This window comes from Dreissena polymorpha, chromosome 14 (assembly GCF_020536995.1).
Source record: "Dreissena polymorpha isolate Duluth1 chromosome 14, UMN_Dpol_1.0, whole genome shotgun sequence".
Taxonomy (NCBI): Eukaryota; Metazoa; Mollusca; class Bivalvia; order Myida; family Dreissenidae; genus Dreissena; species Dreissena polymorpha.
Window position 1 is genome coordinate 23,305,039 of NC_068368.1, and position 15,409 is coordinate 23,320,447.

General features: G+C 33.7%; 1 protein-coding gene across 2 annotated transcripts in view; it reads left to right on the forward strand.

Annotated features, from left to right (window-relative positions):
* The first annotated feature begins 14,333 nt into the window (after positions 1–14,333).
* The window catches only part of LOC127859035 (uncharacterized), a 29,222-nt gene continuing 28,146 nt past the window's right edge, over positions 14,334–15,409 (forward strand). For both annotated transcript variants that reach the window (XM_052396420.1, XM_052396421.1), the window contains exon 1: positions 14,334–14,944. The gene's annotated coding sequence lies outside the window, so the exon portion shown is untranslated. The remainder of the gene's footprint in view (positions 14,945–15,409) is intronic.

A 15,409-nucleotide genomic window follows, 5' to 3' on the forward strand; every position in this document is an offset into this window, starting at 1 on the left:
GAAACTCAAGTACCAATTAATGTACTCTCTAATTCTTCAAACATGCAGATGTTTTATGCTTAATATAAGGCTGCATTAGTGCTCAATGAATACTTGAAGCACTTGATGATTCAGTGTAGACATTAAAACGGAACAAGAAGGTAAATCGGAAAAAATTAAATATAATAGTCTTGGATATTTTATATCAAGTACTAGAGACGCAAAAAAAGATAACTTTCATATAGCACTTTGCGTAATTTTGCTGTCTTGTAAATAATGATATAAAGGCTCACTTTTGTACAATTGAACATAATTTCGTATCAAGATTATTTTTATAATATAATCCATCACGTTTATCAGCAAGTCAAATATCAAATGAATGTCGCCACAACAAAGACACTTTAACAAAATACGAAGTACAGTCACTTAGTCACAAGGGCATTGTACTTGGAAAACGGGATATCGCTCTTTGCACAAAGACAGAAAAGAACGAACACATTAATGACGCAATTTAGCAAAAATAAATTATACAAATCGTTTTAAGGCGATTGCTTCATGTTTACGATATTACTTAGGACAAGTGGGTTCACAATTTATACTGAAAAAGCAACATATCGCGAATGGTTGTAATTGTGTTGTTTGTTTTTATACCTCTATATGCAGATGTCATATTAAATGATACAAAAACAACTATTTGTTACTAAGCAAAGACTACAAACTTGCACATGTTTTAATATGCTAAACGTTTAAAAATAAATTTGTCGAATCGACCACTGCATCGCAGAAAAATGAGAGGTAGGGTTTTGTGGTGTGGATTGCAAACACAAAATTAATCATAGCCTTGAATAACATAATTTCACTTGAACGTGTACGTATATACTGATAATATTTATCAAATCTACAGTTGCACATATAAACTATGCGCAAGGCTGTCTATACTAGAACCCTACTTAAACACTTAAATGGCGTTCTGAATATTGACGTGTTTATACTAAACTAACATCATCTCATCCGAGTGACTAATTTTGTGCCAGGGAAGATAAATATACATGTTTAAAGTACACATAAGCAAGCAATAAATAGGTCGTTATTAAATATCAATTCTGAGTATTACCAATATTAACAACATATCTACATGATTATGTTTGCATTTCTAAAAAATTAACTGATGAAAACTCAAAGCCATTATACATTCGACATTTTAGTTTAACGTTTGAATAGGCCATAGTCACACACACTTATTCCAAAAAAATACTGAACGCACCGTTGTTGTTCAGTAGCATACACATTCAAATAATTAAGCAAATAATCACAGATTGAAATATGTTTTAGAAAACAAGATTGGCTACGTGTGTAAAAAATAATGCAAAATAATACATCGATTAGCGATCTTAAGTATGTTCCCATACTGGGCAAACTGTGTTATTGGCATTAGATTTGTATTGTAGTGCTTTTCTGAACGTGTAATTATTGATGCTGTTTAAACAACGCCATTTTAGATATACATAAACCGTCAGTCATGATTTCAGGTTTAAATGAAGTTTTATTTTATTACTTTATTCATCATCAAACCAACTTTGTCTGACGCAGACCGCAAAGCAGTTCCACGATTTAGTGTTCGCAAGACAAACGCATTTGATGCAAATGGACGCTTAGTCATCGTGCGGTTGTTGCGCGGGCACCCTTAGATTGACGCATGCTTGTTATTTTTCAATGCGACACGCAAGACCTACGAATCTTGACATTGCCAAACATTCCGAATGTGTTCACAGATCTGACGCGCGGTTAAAACAATGTATTCGCACGATCTTCGCATCTTGATTTTCATACGCGCCACAGCAATGAATGGTTTCTTTTGTGGAATAACATGATTTTTTTTACAAAAAGAATTTAATTTCGTTTTGTTACTCAAGAATGCCACCTCGAGTAAAAACTTATAATGGCTAACACAACAAACAAATATTATTGGTCGATCACACCCGTATATCGTAGCTTCAAAAGTAGGCGGGAATATACTTCTTAAAGTGGTTAATGAACACTTACCTTTTAATATTAACATCCGAAGAGTTGCGATGTTCACCAGTAAGGGAATTTCATTCAAATACATGCCTGCATATTTATTGTGTCTATACAGAATGCGTTTTGTAATTAAAACCACCCTCGCTGTGTTTTAAGTTCCCATAAACGTATAATTATTTTAGTGTTGCTTAACACTTGGAAGGAGCGAAGCAGTTTCTTTGCATAATGGTGTCCTGTTAGGCTAATTCTTCATCTTGAAATATGTAAACTGTTATTACTCACCACATAGTTTTAATAGTTATTTTCCATTATGTCATACCTCATATATCATACGTTTTACTAACAAGCGCTCATGGTTAGTCCTCATCTGAGCTTTCTTTACATTCGCAACTACACGGCGGCCATCTTGGATTCTTAGATCATAGGTCGAGTGCTAAATCGACCAAGGATGATCAGCTTTTTTCTAGAGTCACTCCGGTTCGAGCCTCCACGAAGAAAGGTCGCGTTTTGATTATATAAGATGCTAGTTGGTGGATGAGCAGCAGGACAGTTGAAACGCCGATCCAGTTTGCAGTCGATAAGGGTTTCTTCTATCTACCTTAAAAATTTTTGCTTGAAAGTTAAATGGGTTCATCTTCACGAATTGTCTCGTTGTTTTGATACTAGTCTGTTTACTTCCTGTGGTGACTCATCCGCGACATAGAATCTTCATCTATATTTTTATAAGTCGGTTAACGTTTTCTTTTTCTGAACAAAATAACTGCTCAGCTCTACAAAACAGATATACATTAATATTCCAGAGTTTAATATATCCTCCGCTGTTGTAATCCGGACAATCAACGTTACACAGAATAAACCTTTTAACTTATTGAGGCTCCATTTGTTTGAAACTTTTTTATGACTAAGTAAGTCAATACAGTGTAGTACAAAAAGGGACAGCAGTACGCAACAATATCTCAAGTTATTGAAATACTTTTGCAAAAATCTTAAATGCATAAAAGACAGATTTTCTTGAAAGGTGTGCCGATATCTTAAAATTTAAGAATAAATCATTGAATACGTCTGAAATCAGTGCCAAAATTTCACGTTGCGTTCAGCATATCCACAGGCTTATTAAAGAAAGTAATTCTGACGTATTTCATATTGCCATAAGCAGCATAAAAACTGTCATTTTTGCACTATTTAAAATTCTTAAGAAAAATTGTTTTAAAAAGCTATTTGAAAAAAAACACTACTTACCGGTGTGTTTACATCCATTAACGTTTAATTGTGAAGTCAACAAAGTCACGTGATCCTGAACCATTTTATACCAGGCCTAACCTTAATAACATGTGTAGCATACACTTTCTAATGTTATTAACCACCCTCGTACTGTCTGGCACCAGAAATGCAGAGCCAGACAGTTGCGACAATACGGTGTTTAATACTGGCGTCTAAAAATAATACTTCTTTGCGGAGTTCGGCAACACGCCCCGTACTTTTATAAATCGGGTTTACTGTGATGAGAGAAGTGCATTTGTTGTGTATTCAATATGTTATATGTCAAATATATAATGAAACTTCGAGGTTTATCACTGTTTGATATCTTATAAAATGAAAATTATCAATTTCAAACAAATGGTTAGGTGTTTTAAGATGGCAATAGGAACGCTCGAGTAAATATTAAGCGAGATTTTATTGTTTGTGACCGCAAAGTTAATATTTTAATTGACCAACGTTACATAAGTTATTCGTAACTTCCACGAAATTCAATGGATTGACACAGTTATTGTTTTGGTACGAGGCTTCTTGACATGTGCAAATCGCTCTCATTGAAAATAGCTAACGGCAGATTAAGCGATGATAGTCTATGCGCTTTGACGTTCATGAATTCACGTGGTTCTAGTCTCACTGATTACTTGTTACGTCTTATAGTTTCATTTAAATGTCGAATCTTACTCAGAATGGTCAGATAATTGGCCGTAAATATTTTATATCACGTGAAATACGGACTACTGTAATATCAATAAGTAATAATGAATCGATTACAACACGCATGATCTGAATAGATCAGCATCGAAACGATTTTCGACAAAATATAATCTAAAATTTACATCCATTAAACAGTATATGCGATGATTTCGATTGTAATAACGTTGCCAGTATTAATTATTGCGTGGAGAGATTCTCGAAAGTACTAAACAAAGCTGGTGATACTTTATTTTCGAAAACCGTTCAACGTCGGCAATCTAACCCTAATTACACATCCTTTAAGAGAGTAAAGTGGTTTGATAAAGAGTTCCGTCTAGCAAAACATACCTAAGTTAAAGTTCTAATGGGATCCATGTGTATAATAAAGGCATATCAGATAGCAATAGAGTGATTATGATAAATATGAAAACCGTATACAAACGAAGCAAAACAGTTAATGAAATCATAAGCCTGAGACTCTCAAAGTCTATAGATTTTTGGAAGCTTGTTAGCAAAAATAAAACCAACAAAAGTGATTCGTTATCCGTTGATGATTTTTATGATTATTTTTCTTCTCTCCAGAACGATTTAAAAAGCGCACTTCATACCCAAGCAGAACAATTGTGTAGTTCATATAATGTTAACACTGATAACGGCATATTTGAAGAACTAGATAGTCCAACTACAATAGACGAATCAGAAAAGGCAGTTCATCGACTCAAACGCAGTAAATCGTGTGGTTGTGATTATTTCTTAAACGAATACTTCATTGAAAGTTTTGATATCTTATCATCATATCTGTTACAGATAGTTAATGCTGTGATGAATTCATGGTATTTCCCTACAGAATGGTCAAAGGGTTTCATTGTGTCTGGCTGAAAAAGAACGACCAGGACGATGTCCGTAATTATAGGAGGATAACTATGGTAAGATGCATTTCCAAACTTTTTACGAGCATTCTAAATAGTCGTTTAAATAATTGGATTGAGAATAATAACCTTTTAAGTGACGCACTATTCGGAGTATAAAAGGGCCTTTCGGCTATTGACGCAATTTGTGAACTTAATCAATTGTAAAAAATATGTTGTCAATGCTAACGGACGCTTGTATTGTTGTTTTATCGACACGACACGTGCATTTGATTCGGTCTGTTTGAATGGAACATGGTTAAGGCTTTTACACGCAGGCATTAACGGTAAATTATTAAGAATGGTTAACGGCATGTATTCTCAAGAAAAATGCTTTGTCAAAAAGTGAAAAGCATACTCGGATTTCTTTAATTGTGCGATTGGTCTCCAACAGGCAGATTATCGCCGGTGCTTTTTTATCAATGTATAGATGACCTTGAACTATTTTTAGATATGATGACTTGATATTTATACTTAAATGCTTTTTTCTGATGATATGGAAATATTCGGGAATTATGTATCTGACATTCAACAAAGTATTAAAAACTGAAGTGAATATGTTTGGGGGCTTGAATTTAATATCAGCAAAACTAAGATAATGATGACTAGAAGAAGAGGGCCGTCTTTTCACAATAAAAATGCGATCATTTAAAGGTGAATTTAAGCGCCGACCCGCCCCTCCGTCCATCCGCCCGTCCGTCCGTACTTCCGCCCACCCGCCCGCCCGCCCGCCCTCCAGCCATTACGCCCGCCCGAACACCTGACCGCCCGACCGCACGCCCGCCCGCCCCTCCGTCCATCCGCCCGCCCGTCCGTCCGTCCGTACGTCCGCCCACCCGCCCGCCCGCCCGCCCGCCCGCACGCACGCCCTCCCGCCCGCACGCCCGCCCGTTGCCCGGCCGCCCGCCCGCCCGTGACCGCCCGCCTGCCAGTGCAGGTAGAGGAATACACAATTCAAATGTTTGTGTCTAGACTAATTAAGATTTACACAAGAATCATATTGACGAAATATTATATTATATTATCATGAAATGGATAATAATTAAAAATAAATGAATACAATACACACTTTGTAGTATAAAATAAATAACAATTCCAACAATAAATTAAATTAATATTAATTCATAATTTTATGATACACCGAATGTTAATTTATAAGAACTGTTAATATTGGAAATGGTATTTACAAATAAATAAAGCGAGTGTATTAAAGAAAACTTTTAATATTATTACTAATCAAACCACTCATTAATTTTACCAAAAATCAAGTTCAATATTATAACAGGTCGTCTCAGGTCCTTTTATCTAGTACTACAATCGGTAATTACAGTCTGCATTGCATACATACTCAATTTTCTCTATTCGGTTCTCTTCATGAAAGTGAACAAATTGTTACTGTTTTAGATAGCTGTTTGTGATAAATCTAGTTTTACTTTCGTTTCGGACATGATTTTACAAAGGTAAATTCATTATAAAAAGTGATTGATAGGATGGTGAAATAATATTGAAAAAGTTAACTTTTTGTACAATATGTGATTTTGCAAACAAAATGAACGTTGAAAATACTCTTTCCGTCCACATTGCGGCATAAAGTTTGGCACATGTTCAACGCGCGTCGTATACAGCCTTATAACATTAGACGGATCACACATTGGGTGTATTAATTAGACACGAGATCTTTCTCACGGATGATGATTCATGACTTTATATATATATGCTGAGGTAAGTTGTATTTTGTTTTCGTTTTTACCGTATCTTGTTTGTTTTCGTTTTTAACGTTTATATGTTTATCAAATTACAAATCGTAACTGTTAAATCAACACTTCTTAGATTTCTCTTACTTCTGCCAACTATGTAAACAATATTTGATTTTAAAGCTGTGAAAGCATTGGTGATTGTTTTATTGCGACGCAAATATTGTATTATTATGACGCAAATATTGTTTAATCATGACGCAAAAATGTAAGTAAACCGATGACTGTTTTATGTAGATTTAGCATATACGTTATCTTAATTAGTGGAGAGCTAAAGCTCAACCTTAAATGTTGCATTGAAACATGTAAATAATATTGATTTGCCACATTTAAGCTATGTCATTTTATCCAGACAAAGAGTATTTTTTAAAGTAAATATACGGATACTAGAATGATGGGGTTAGATGTAGAATTTTAAAGGTTTGAACGGTACAATTGATATTATCGGTATGTTCCGGATTTTGTTTCGACTTGAGGAGTGTTCTCATAATCTAGGCAAAGACCACAAGTATTGGTTATAGCTATAAAATGGACTCGAGTTAGTTTATTTAACCCGGAGTCTTTCTATGTTATCATACGTACGACTGATGATGAGCATTATTTTATCTTAAGAGCAATATATATATGTGATTTTCATTTCGAAGTGTGAATGCAATTCTTTGGGATTTAATTTTTAAGCATATGTATACGTTGTTATTAAGACTTTACAAAATCATTTAAGATGTGTATTCTTGGCTACGTGGTTGTTAAATAAAATCCTTATTTGTTTGTATCTGAGGCACACACATTAAAGGTATCACTTGTTTTATTCATAGGTTTGTTTGTCATGTAGCTCCGCCTCCTCAGACACCACCATCTTTAACGCTTGTTGGATACAAATCAATTTGCAAGATAACATGTCAGGGGAGCTTAAATTGCCCTTTGCCTGGCTTCAAGTCCAATAGGACAATAGGAGCTGTGTATACTATAATGGCAATCCGATTTACTTGATTCATAGTTATGGGACCTTACAGATGTTTAAACAGAGTATATAATAAGTTCATTTATTTACGTTGTGTAATGCGGTTGCAATTTTCTTGATAGCTCAATCAGATATAGTTTGTAAATCTTGTACGACATATTAAATAATGTTGGCATATTTTTGAAGTTGTGTTTTTCCATAAATATTCTAACCGATGGTAATTAAATAAAGATCGTAATGAAGAGCATTATTCTAACAGATAATGCATATAACCATTCCAATCATTAACATGTAGGAAATATACAATCAAATAAAGTCATAAAATATCATAAAACTAGGTCATCATGTTAAATATTAGATAAAACTTATCAATACTCATCAGTAATAATATGTAACCAAAGTACGCTGAAATCTAGTCTTAAAGTTTATCTCGACCATATCTAGGTCATTTTGTTAAATATTTGACAAAATATTTATCTCTGAAATCAGGTAACCGCTTTCCAATACTCGTCATGACCCAAACGTTTAATCTCTTTCTTTGCCACAGAGGTAAAATTGATTTATCATGTTTCGGTGTACTGTTAAGACGAAATCAACGTGTTGAATGTGTAATAACTCTGAACTCGTCGGTGGGTAACTCACAACAGACTTTATTCATAGATTCACATAGATATAAACCTCAATACAAGTAACTCATGACTGCATGCTTTAACAGACAATACGAGTTGTGTCCCTTACATTACAATACTTTACAGAATGCAGAAATATTGCTTGCATAGTTATAAAAGGCATATTTTCATTTTGCTTATTTTACAGGGACAATTCTATTCGAAGTTGAATACATGAGTTTGATGTGTACTTACAATGCCTGAAGTTTTAATTGATGTTACGCTTTTGATTAATTTATTTTGGTCTTATATAAAAAAGATAAAAAGCGAACGTGTAAATTGTTTATGTATAAATGTTTACTGGATACATTTAAATTTTTCATACTTCGGTACCTTTTTTCAGATATGGCTATTAAGAAAAAGTGTTCCGAAAGTCGAGCGCAAACTGCTGCGCGTGACCGATACTCTACGTTTTTATTCATCTACAGATCACACATCAATATGCATAAATTGTTTTTTATGTTTAATAGCAAGGTCGCTTTGATGCACAAGCTTTCAGCAGGCATATAGATTTTTACTTCTCTGTCAATCCGTCCGTCAATCCTTCGGAGTTTTTTGTCGCCCGTAACTAAAAAAGTTTTTTTATAAGTGTGGTGAAACATACGAAAATATTAATTAGTTAGTGATCATGTGTGCTTGGGTCTTTTGAATATTCGTTTTACATAGCATGGATTCAAATAGAATTGCTGTTAGTAAACATAAAATAAACGTGTTACTTAAATTAATTAACAAGTATTTCCGCTAGATTTATGCACATTTTAAACATATTAAAAAGCATGAGCACTTGCGACTTTGGGTTCAATTTTCTATATTTTGATAAGAGTTTTCATACATAAGTGAATGTAAATATATATGTTTCCTACGGACACACATCCTCATTTAAAATTAGCTTGTTTGTTTTAAAAGTTTTGTTTTTCTTCCGTTTAGTCTGAAAACTTTTGCTTTGCAAACAATAAATTCAATAACATAATAAATTGCAAGTTGAAATAGAAGTTCAATATACATATCATTTATTTTTATCCAATCGAATTAAAAATACATGAATTAACGAATTAAGATCAAATCGCGAATGCAATTCATTTAACGGAGCTATTTCAGCTCGTCTTGATGATAGGTCAATCCAGGATTAATCGAAGATCATCAAGCAGGAATTGAAACATCAATTCAATTATTCACAAATTTATAGAACCTCTCGTGCATTTTTATTCCATTGAATGCGGAATCCATGTATATATATATTTATTACCGTATCATCTAGCCTGTCATTTAGACTTTTGTATTTTTTTTCGAAGTCTAAATATCCATTGTTATATTAAATTACCATTTTACATGACCTGTCACGAAACAGATGGGTCAAAGGGAAATCAAAAACATGTCCTTTGACAATGAAAAATGTTGCGCAAGAAAAGAAACTGGCACAGTGTCAACAATGCTTTAATTGCGCAACTGCTAGTCGCAAAGGTAATCAGATATGTAAAATTAAGTATGACTACTGAAATACACAGGTTTTATAATACTAAAAGGAACAAGCAGGCAAAAAATGCCCTTAAAACTTAGTTTATTTTTGATTGATATCTGTTTTTGGATCAAACAGAATGCAAAGATCGAACCAATCTGCATATGATTTTCATCATATCGATGACATCCTATCGAATGCATTTGTCCTCCTACTTCTGATTCACGCACAGCAGTTATGAGTTACTAGCATATGTGAATTTAGTACGGGTATACCAGCTATCTAAGGAGACGTATGAGCTGTTAATCTAATCGCCGTGATAACTGAAAACTACGAGGGACCTGAAGTTAACAAAAACACTTTATAAATGCAAACAATTTACATTGACGTCGTATGATATAGTCATTAAAATAAGCTATATAATACCATACAGGTTTTAACTATGTGCCAGTATAAATACTTCAAGTTGTGAATGTACAGATGTTATATTTTAAACAACGCTGAAACAAATATGGATAACATAATCCGTATACTTTATTATTAGAACGGCAAAACAGTAAAATTGTTGTGTAATACAATTTAAAATCAATTGTCAAGTTGAAATCAACGTGGATTTGTTTTGGCTTAAAAAGTTCAAACCTATGCGCAACGCACGCGGACAGTATACAAAATTTAGAAACAGGGTGGTCTTATGTACATGCTATTTGAAGAGAAATGTTTTGACAAGAAATATTCTGCAGTTTTTTAACACATTTGTGTTTGGTTAAAATCACTTTCATTACAAAAAAATTTGACGTAAATGTATACTTTACATCATTTTGTTTTTCAATTCAACTCGATAGTCAAATTAACGTATTGCTCCAGTTGCATTCATAAGCATAAAAACTTCAGCTTATGTATGTTTATTGTCTTTACAAACGCGTCGGGTCAGGACATTATTTAAGAAGTTAATGGAAATGTCAGGCGTATCCGAATTGTTATTTCTTCATGAATTTAAGGATTTTAAATTGAGCCACATATGTAAACATTTACAATATTATTTTTAAATACTAAAAACAGGTAATCATCTTAAATGTCAATGTCATACCTTATGATAGGAATTCAAAAATATCATATTCATAATAAAAATTGCTTGTAAATTACTTGATTTCCCATATAAAATTTATTGATTCAAAACTACGCGATTTTCATCTTTCAAAAAGGCCAAGGCCCCGTTTCGAAAATGGTTTAATAAAAACACTATGAAAGAACTCATATATGATGCGTTAGTCGGAAATATACTGGTTTATTATAACTTAAAAATACAGTGTCACATTATAACATACTCATTATTGACTGCGTCTTTATTGATAAAATATCGTGTCATCTTTTACTTGTTAAATTGATCATGATGCAAGGTTTTGCATGTCAAAATAATAGAAGCCAGCTAATTTTAGCATTAGCATATTAATAAATCACCTTTCCTAAGGGTGTCATTTAATTATTTACACTGTGGTATGCAACTGTGATTTATTTGTTAATGAGAGAAGCAGTATATTTTGATTTCGAACAATAGAAGTAAAACATAAAAGATCAGAAAGTAAGAGTTACTATGACACTTCGTCTTTCTAAGATATATCTTGAACCCACGCACATTCAGGTAAAGCGTGCACGACATTATGGTTTTGTTTTGCAGATTTATTAAAACAAAACTGAAAAAAAAATTTGTTAACTATATATGGTCAATACATATTCAAAGTGGTTATTTATCATTGTAGATGCATAAGTAGGGTTGAGATTATTTTTATTGTTAAGCTCAAATGAGAATTATGTGCTCAAGGGGGCTATTGTGATTAATATTTGTCTGAAATCCGTCGTCGTTATGTATGCGCATTACCATTCTAGAGGTCACTTTTTCATTCAAACTTGTTCAGAATGTTAACCTTGACAATATTTTTGCCCCATTCGAATTCGCATCACGTGCGTCCAAAACCTAGTACACTAGGGCAAATGTTATAAAAAACATTGTTACCACTCTAGAGGTCACATTAACGGTTCAATCGTAAAACTTACTGAGACGCAATATCGTGCAAAATGTGAATTTTGGTCATGTTCATCCAAAAGCTAGGTAACCAGGTCAAATGTTTTAAAAAGCTTGTAAGATGCCACATTGAGTACACAAACTTAATGAAAGATGGGAATAATTATTGTTTTTACTCAATCTAGAACAAAGTTGAATCCGGTTAACGTGAGTCCAAAAGCTAAGATTCCGGGTAAAATTATAAAAATCTTGGTACCACTCTAGAAGCCACATTAATGACTTGGTGTTGATAAAACTTCATCAAATGGATTATATTGGAATATTTAAGGTTGACTCCTTCAATTGATACCGATAAAATCTCGGTTAAACGTGTATAAAACTAGGTTACCAAGCCAAACATTAGAAAATGCTTGCTACCACTATAAAGGCCACATAGATTATCCAATCTTAATAATATTTGTTATAATGACATTTCCTCGACCGAGTTCGAATCTTGGTAAGGTGTTTTTTTAAAACTTAAAACTAAGGCAGCATGTTAACTCTGAGAAAAACCTTGTTACCACTCTTGTCATAAATTAACTTAGGTAAGATGTGAACTCTTCTTAGTATTTAATAAAGAATATACTTAGTTTCTCACAATTGACGGCTATATTTAATAATAGTTATTTGCATTTATTGATATTGGACGTACGAATATTTGTAAAACCTTTTTCTGAGAAGGCAGCCTTTAGCAGTTGCACTATATGTCTGTCATCCTGTACATTTCATGTCTCAATCCTTACTTTATCGATGCGCATATGTATACCATCATAAGATAACGCGTCAGCCGTCACCCAACCTCAACGGTCGAGGGCATTTATACTGGTTAAAAGTCAAGTGTGGCCGTACTTCAGCTTGAATATCCCTCTCCCAGCTAACTTTTGCCATATACGACGGTCTTATGAAATAACTTGGCACTGACAAAATAACTACAAAAATCTAGCCCAAGTTGAAGGTCGCAAGTAGAGGTCAAAAGTAACATTAGGCCATACATCCGCTTGAATCTGCTTGAAAATCATATATAAACCATAACTTGTCCACGTTTTGGTCAATTTTGAAATAGTTTGGCACATATGCAATCCATCTGAAGACGACAAATGGCTTATTTTATGTGTCTCTGTACCTCAAAGGACGAGTTCAAAGATCATAGTTGATTATAAAACAGATTGTTACGTCATGTGTTATTCGTGATGTTATTTTAAGATTACTTATAAATTTTAAGATTACTTATAACAATCATCAATCGTTAGGAGAAGGCATCTCATGCATACATATCTTCTCCTCACCTAAATTGTTAAGGAAACATCTATCAATCTAAGTCAAAAGTCGCATTTGATCAGCTTTAAACAGCTTTACAATTATGTTGTTAGCCATAATTTTGCCATGTAGTAATGGATTTCAAAATGACTTAGAATTAATGGTCTTCTTCATGACCTGACGTTAAACGTACTACACACATGTCCTTATCGCAAAGGTAAAGGTCGCATTTAAAATCCGATTCGGTTATAAACTAGAAAATATGGACTGTAACTGTTTCATTCCTAATGCTTCAATTAGGTTATTTGACAACCTTTAGGGCACGGCATAAAGTGTATAAAACCTGTCTCTCTATCTCAGAGGTCATGGTAACACTTAGAAGGCAAAGGTAGAATTTGGTTATAAAACAGCTTATTCAAGCTATAAATTTTCAGGTGAAGTTTTCAACAATTCGTGTCACTGTCCTCCTGTGAGCGTTAAAGGACCCTCATTGCCCTCTTGTATCTATTCTTTATTAACATAATAGTGTTTAATTTTTTAGGCATATAAAGCTCATCGTCATTAACAGAAATATACAATAACAGCTTGCGTTTAAAGTATATACAAAACATACATCAGCTTTTAGAAAGATCGATTTTAATAAACAAGATAGGAACTTGTTTTCGTTAAATTTTCTCAGAATAATGGTTTGAATGATATCTTGGCTGGGTTCAAATATTCAGACACCCCATTATATCACAGACATCGAAAACGCTTCTCAAAACAGTGTTGTTCCTTTTTGTTTCAGGTTTGCAATTATTAATATTATGATGTTGTGAACTCACTGTTTTTATGAAAAGTTGGCTGAAGTAATAATACATTTACAATTCACAATATAATTGATATGTCTTCTTAACTTGAGCTAAATAATTAAAAATAACTCGACTACAGGTTGAAGTCACAAGATAGTTCGGACAGAATAAAAAAGTATAAAACATGACCAATTCATAATCTTTATGTTCTATGGAATAATTAACAACATGTTCAAATTTATATAACCGTTATGTCCAAAATAATGTCATTTTGTCAAGTACTGAAACGCGTATTGCCCATATCTCATGTAATTGTACGTATTAAGTTTGGAAAATGCTAAACGACAGCACGGTTTTTAAAACCAAACAAGTTTAACACATGGAAAATATGGTTAAACAAACTTTCCCATTATTATTGAGAATTACTATTTTATCCACAATTGTTTATTATTGGAATTAAACGCATATAACTAATGTATGTTTTACAGGGACTTCGCATGTAAACACTTGGCTAAATAAATACATACAAACGTTATTGCATTCTGGGATGTGGCTGACATAAGACTATGGCGACTCTATCCTCTGTGTTCACTGAGAAGGAAAAGACAAACTGGCTGAAGGCGTGGCTAATAATTGACTTTGCAAAGTCTGGTTTAGAACAATTTGTGGGGAGCGAGGCTATCACCTTTCACGCAAACATATACAACACTGTTTGGTTAAGTATTCAGTCGCGTACCACGTGTTCAGGGTGTCACACTGCAAAGTTGGTGAAATGCCCAACACGAGGCGTATGCAATAATCGAGGAGCAAATAACACATGTAAATCAATGCATGATACCTTGGCAAAACAACCACGACCATGTCCTGTTAATGTGTGTAATAAAGTCCATGACGAGATAGTTAAGCAGCATAAATTTAACAAACCGTCATGGAAGAATACGATGGCGCAACAATGGACAGCAAATCCATGGCAATTGGCCAAGGCATATTTTCCTCCAGACGGATATGCCGGAAATACTTCAGTTCAAGATACAGACTTCAACGGAATCATCAGTTTTATGATGAACTGCAAACATTTTGACAACAAGTTTTCATTCCCAATAGCTCCAGGAAAACACAATCCTCCATGTGTGCTGACAAAAGTGAGTGTATTCTCTTTTTTCATTATTTTCTCTCATATGAAGAGTATATTTTAATTGAATTGCCCGCCGTCTATTCAGCCAAGTTTGGTACCATTTATGTTAAAAGCTACTTGTTGTAAAGTTAGATATTAATTCTGCAAAAGTTGTATCAACACATCAGTTAAAGAAAGCAGTCAAGCTATAACTTTTTCTTGGCACAATCTTTTTTAGCCGGCTGAAGAACTGTATATAGACTTTTTGCCGGAATGTCATTACACAAACTCACTTAACACTTAATCTTGGCCATCACAAAGACACCGATAAGCGATATTTCTTGTTTCGGCATGCAGTTGCTCATTTTAGCGCAATCGAGTGCAAAGAACAGGTTTGCAATATTTGTGATCGCCCGGTGTCCTGCACCCGAGTTTTCGTCTGATTGTGTTTGCGTCTTCATAATACGGTAGGATGACCCATTTTCATTTTTAA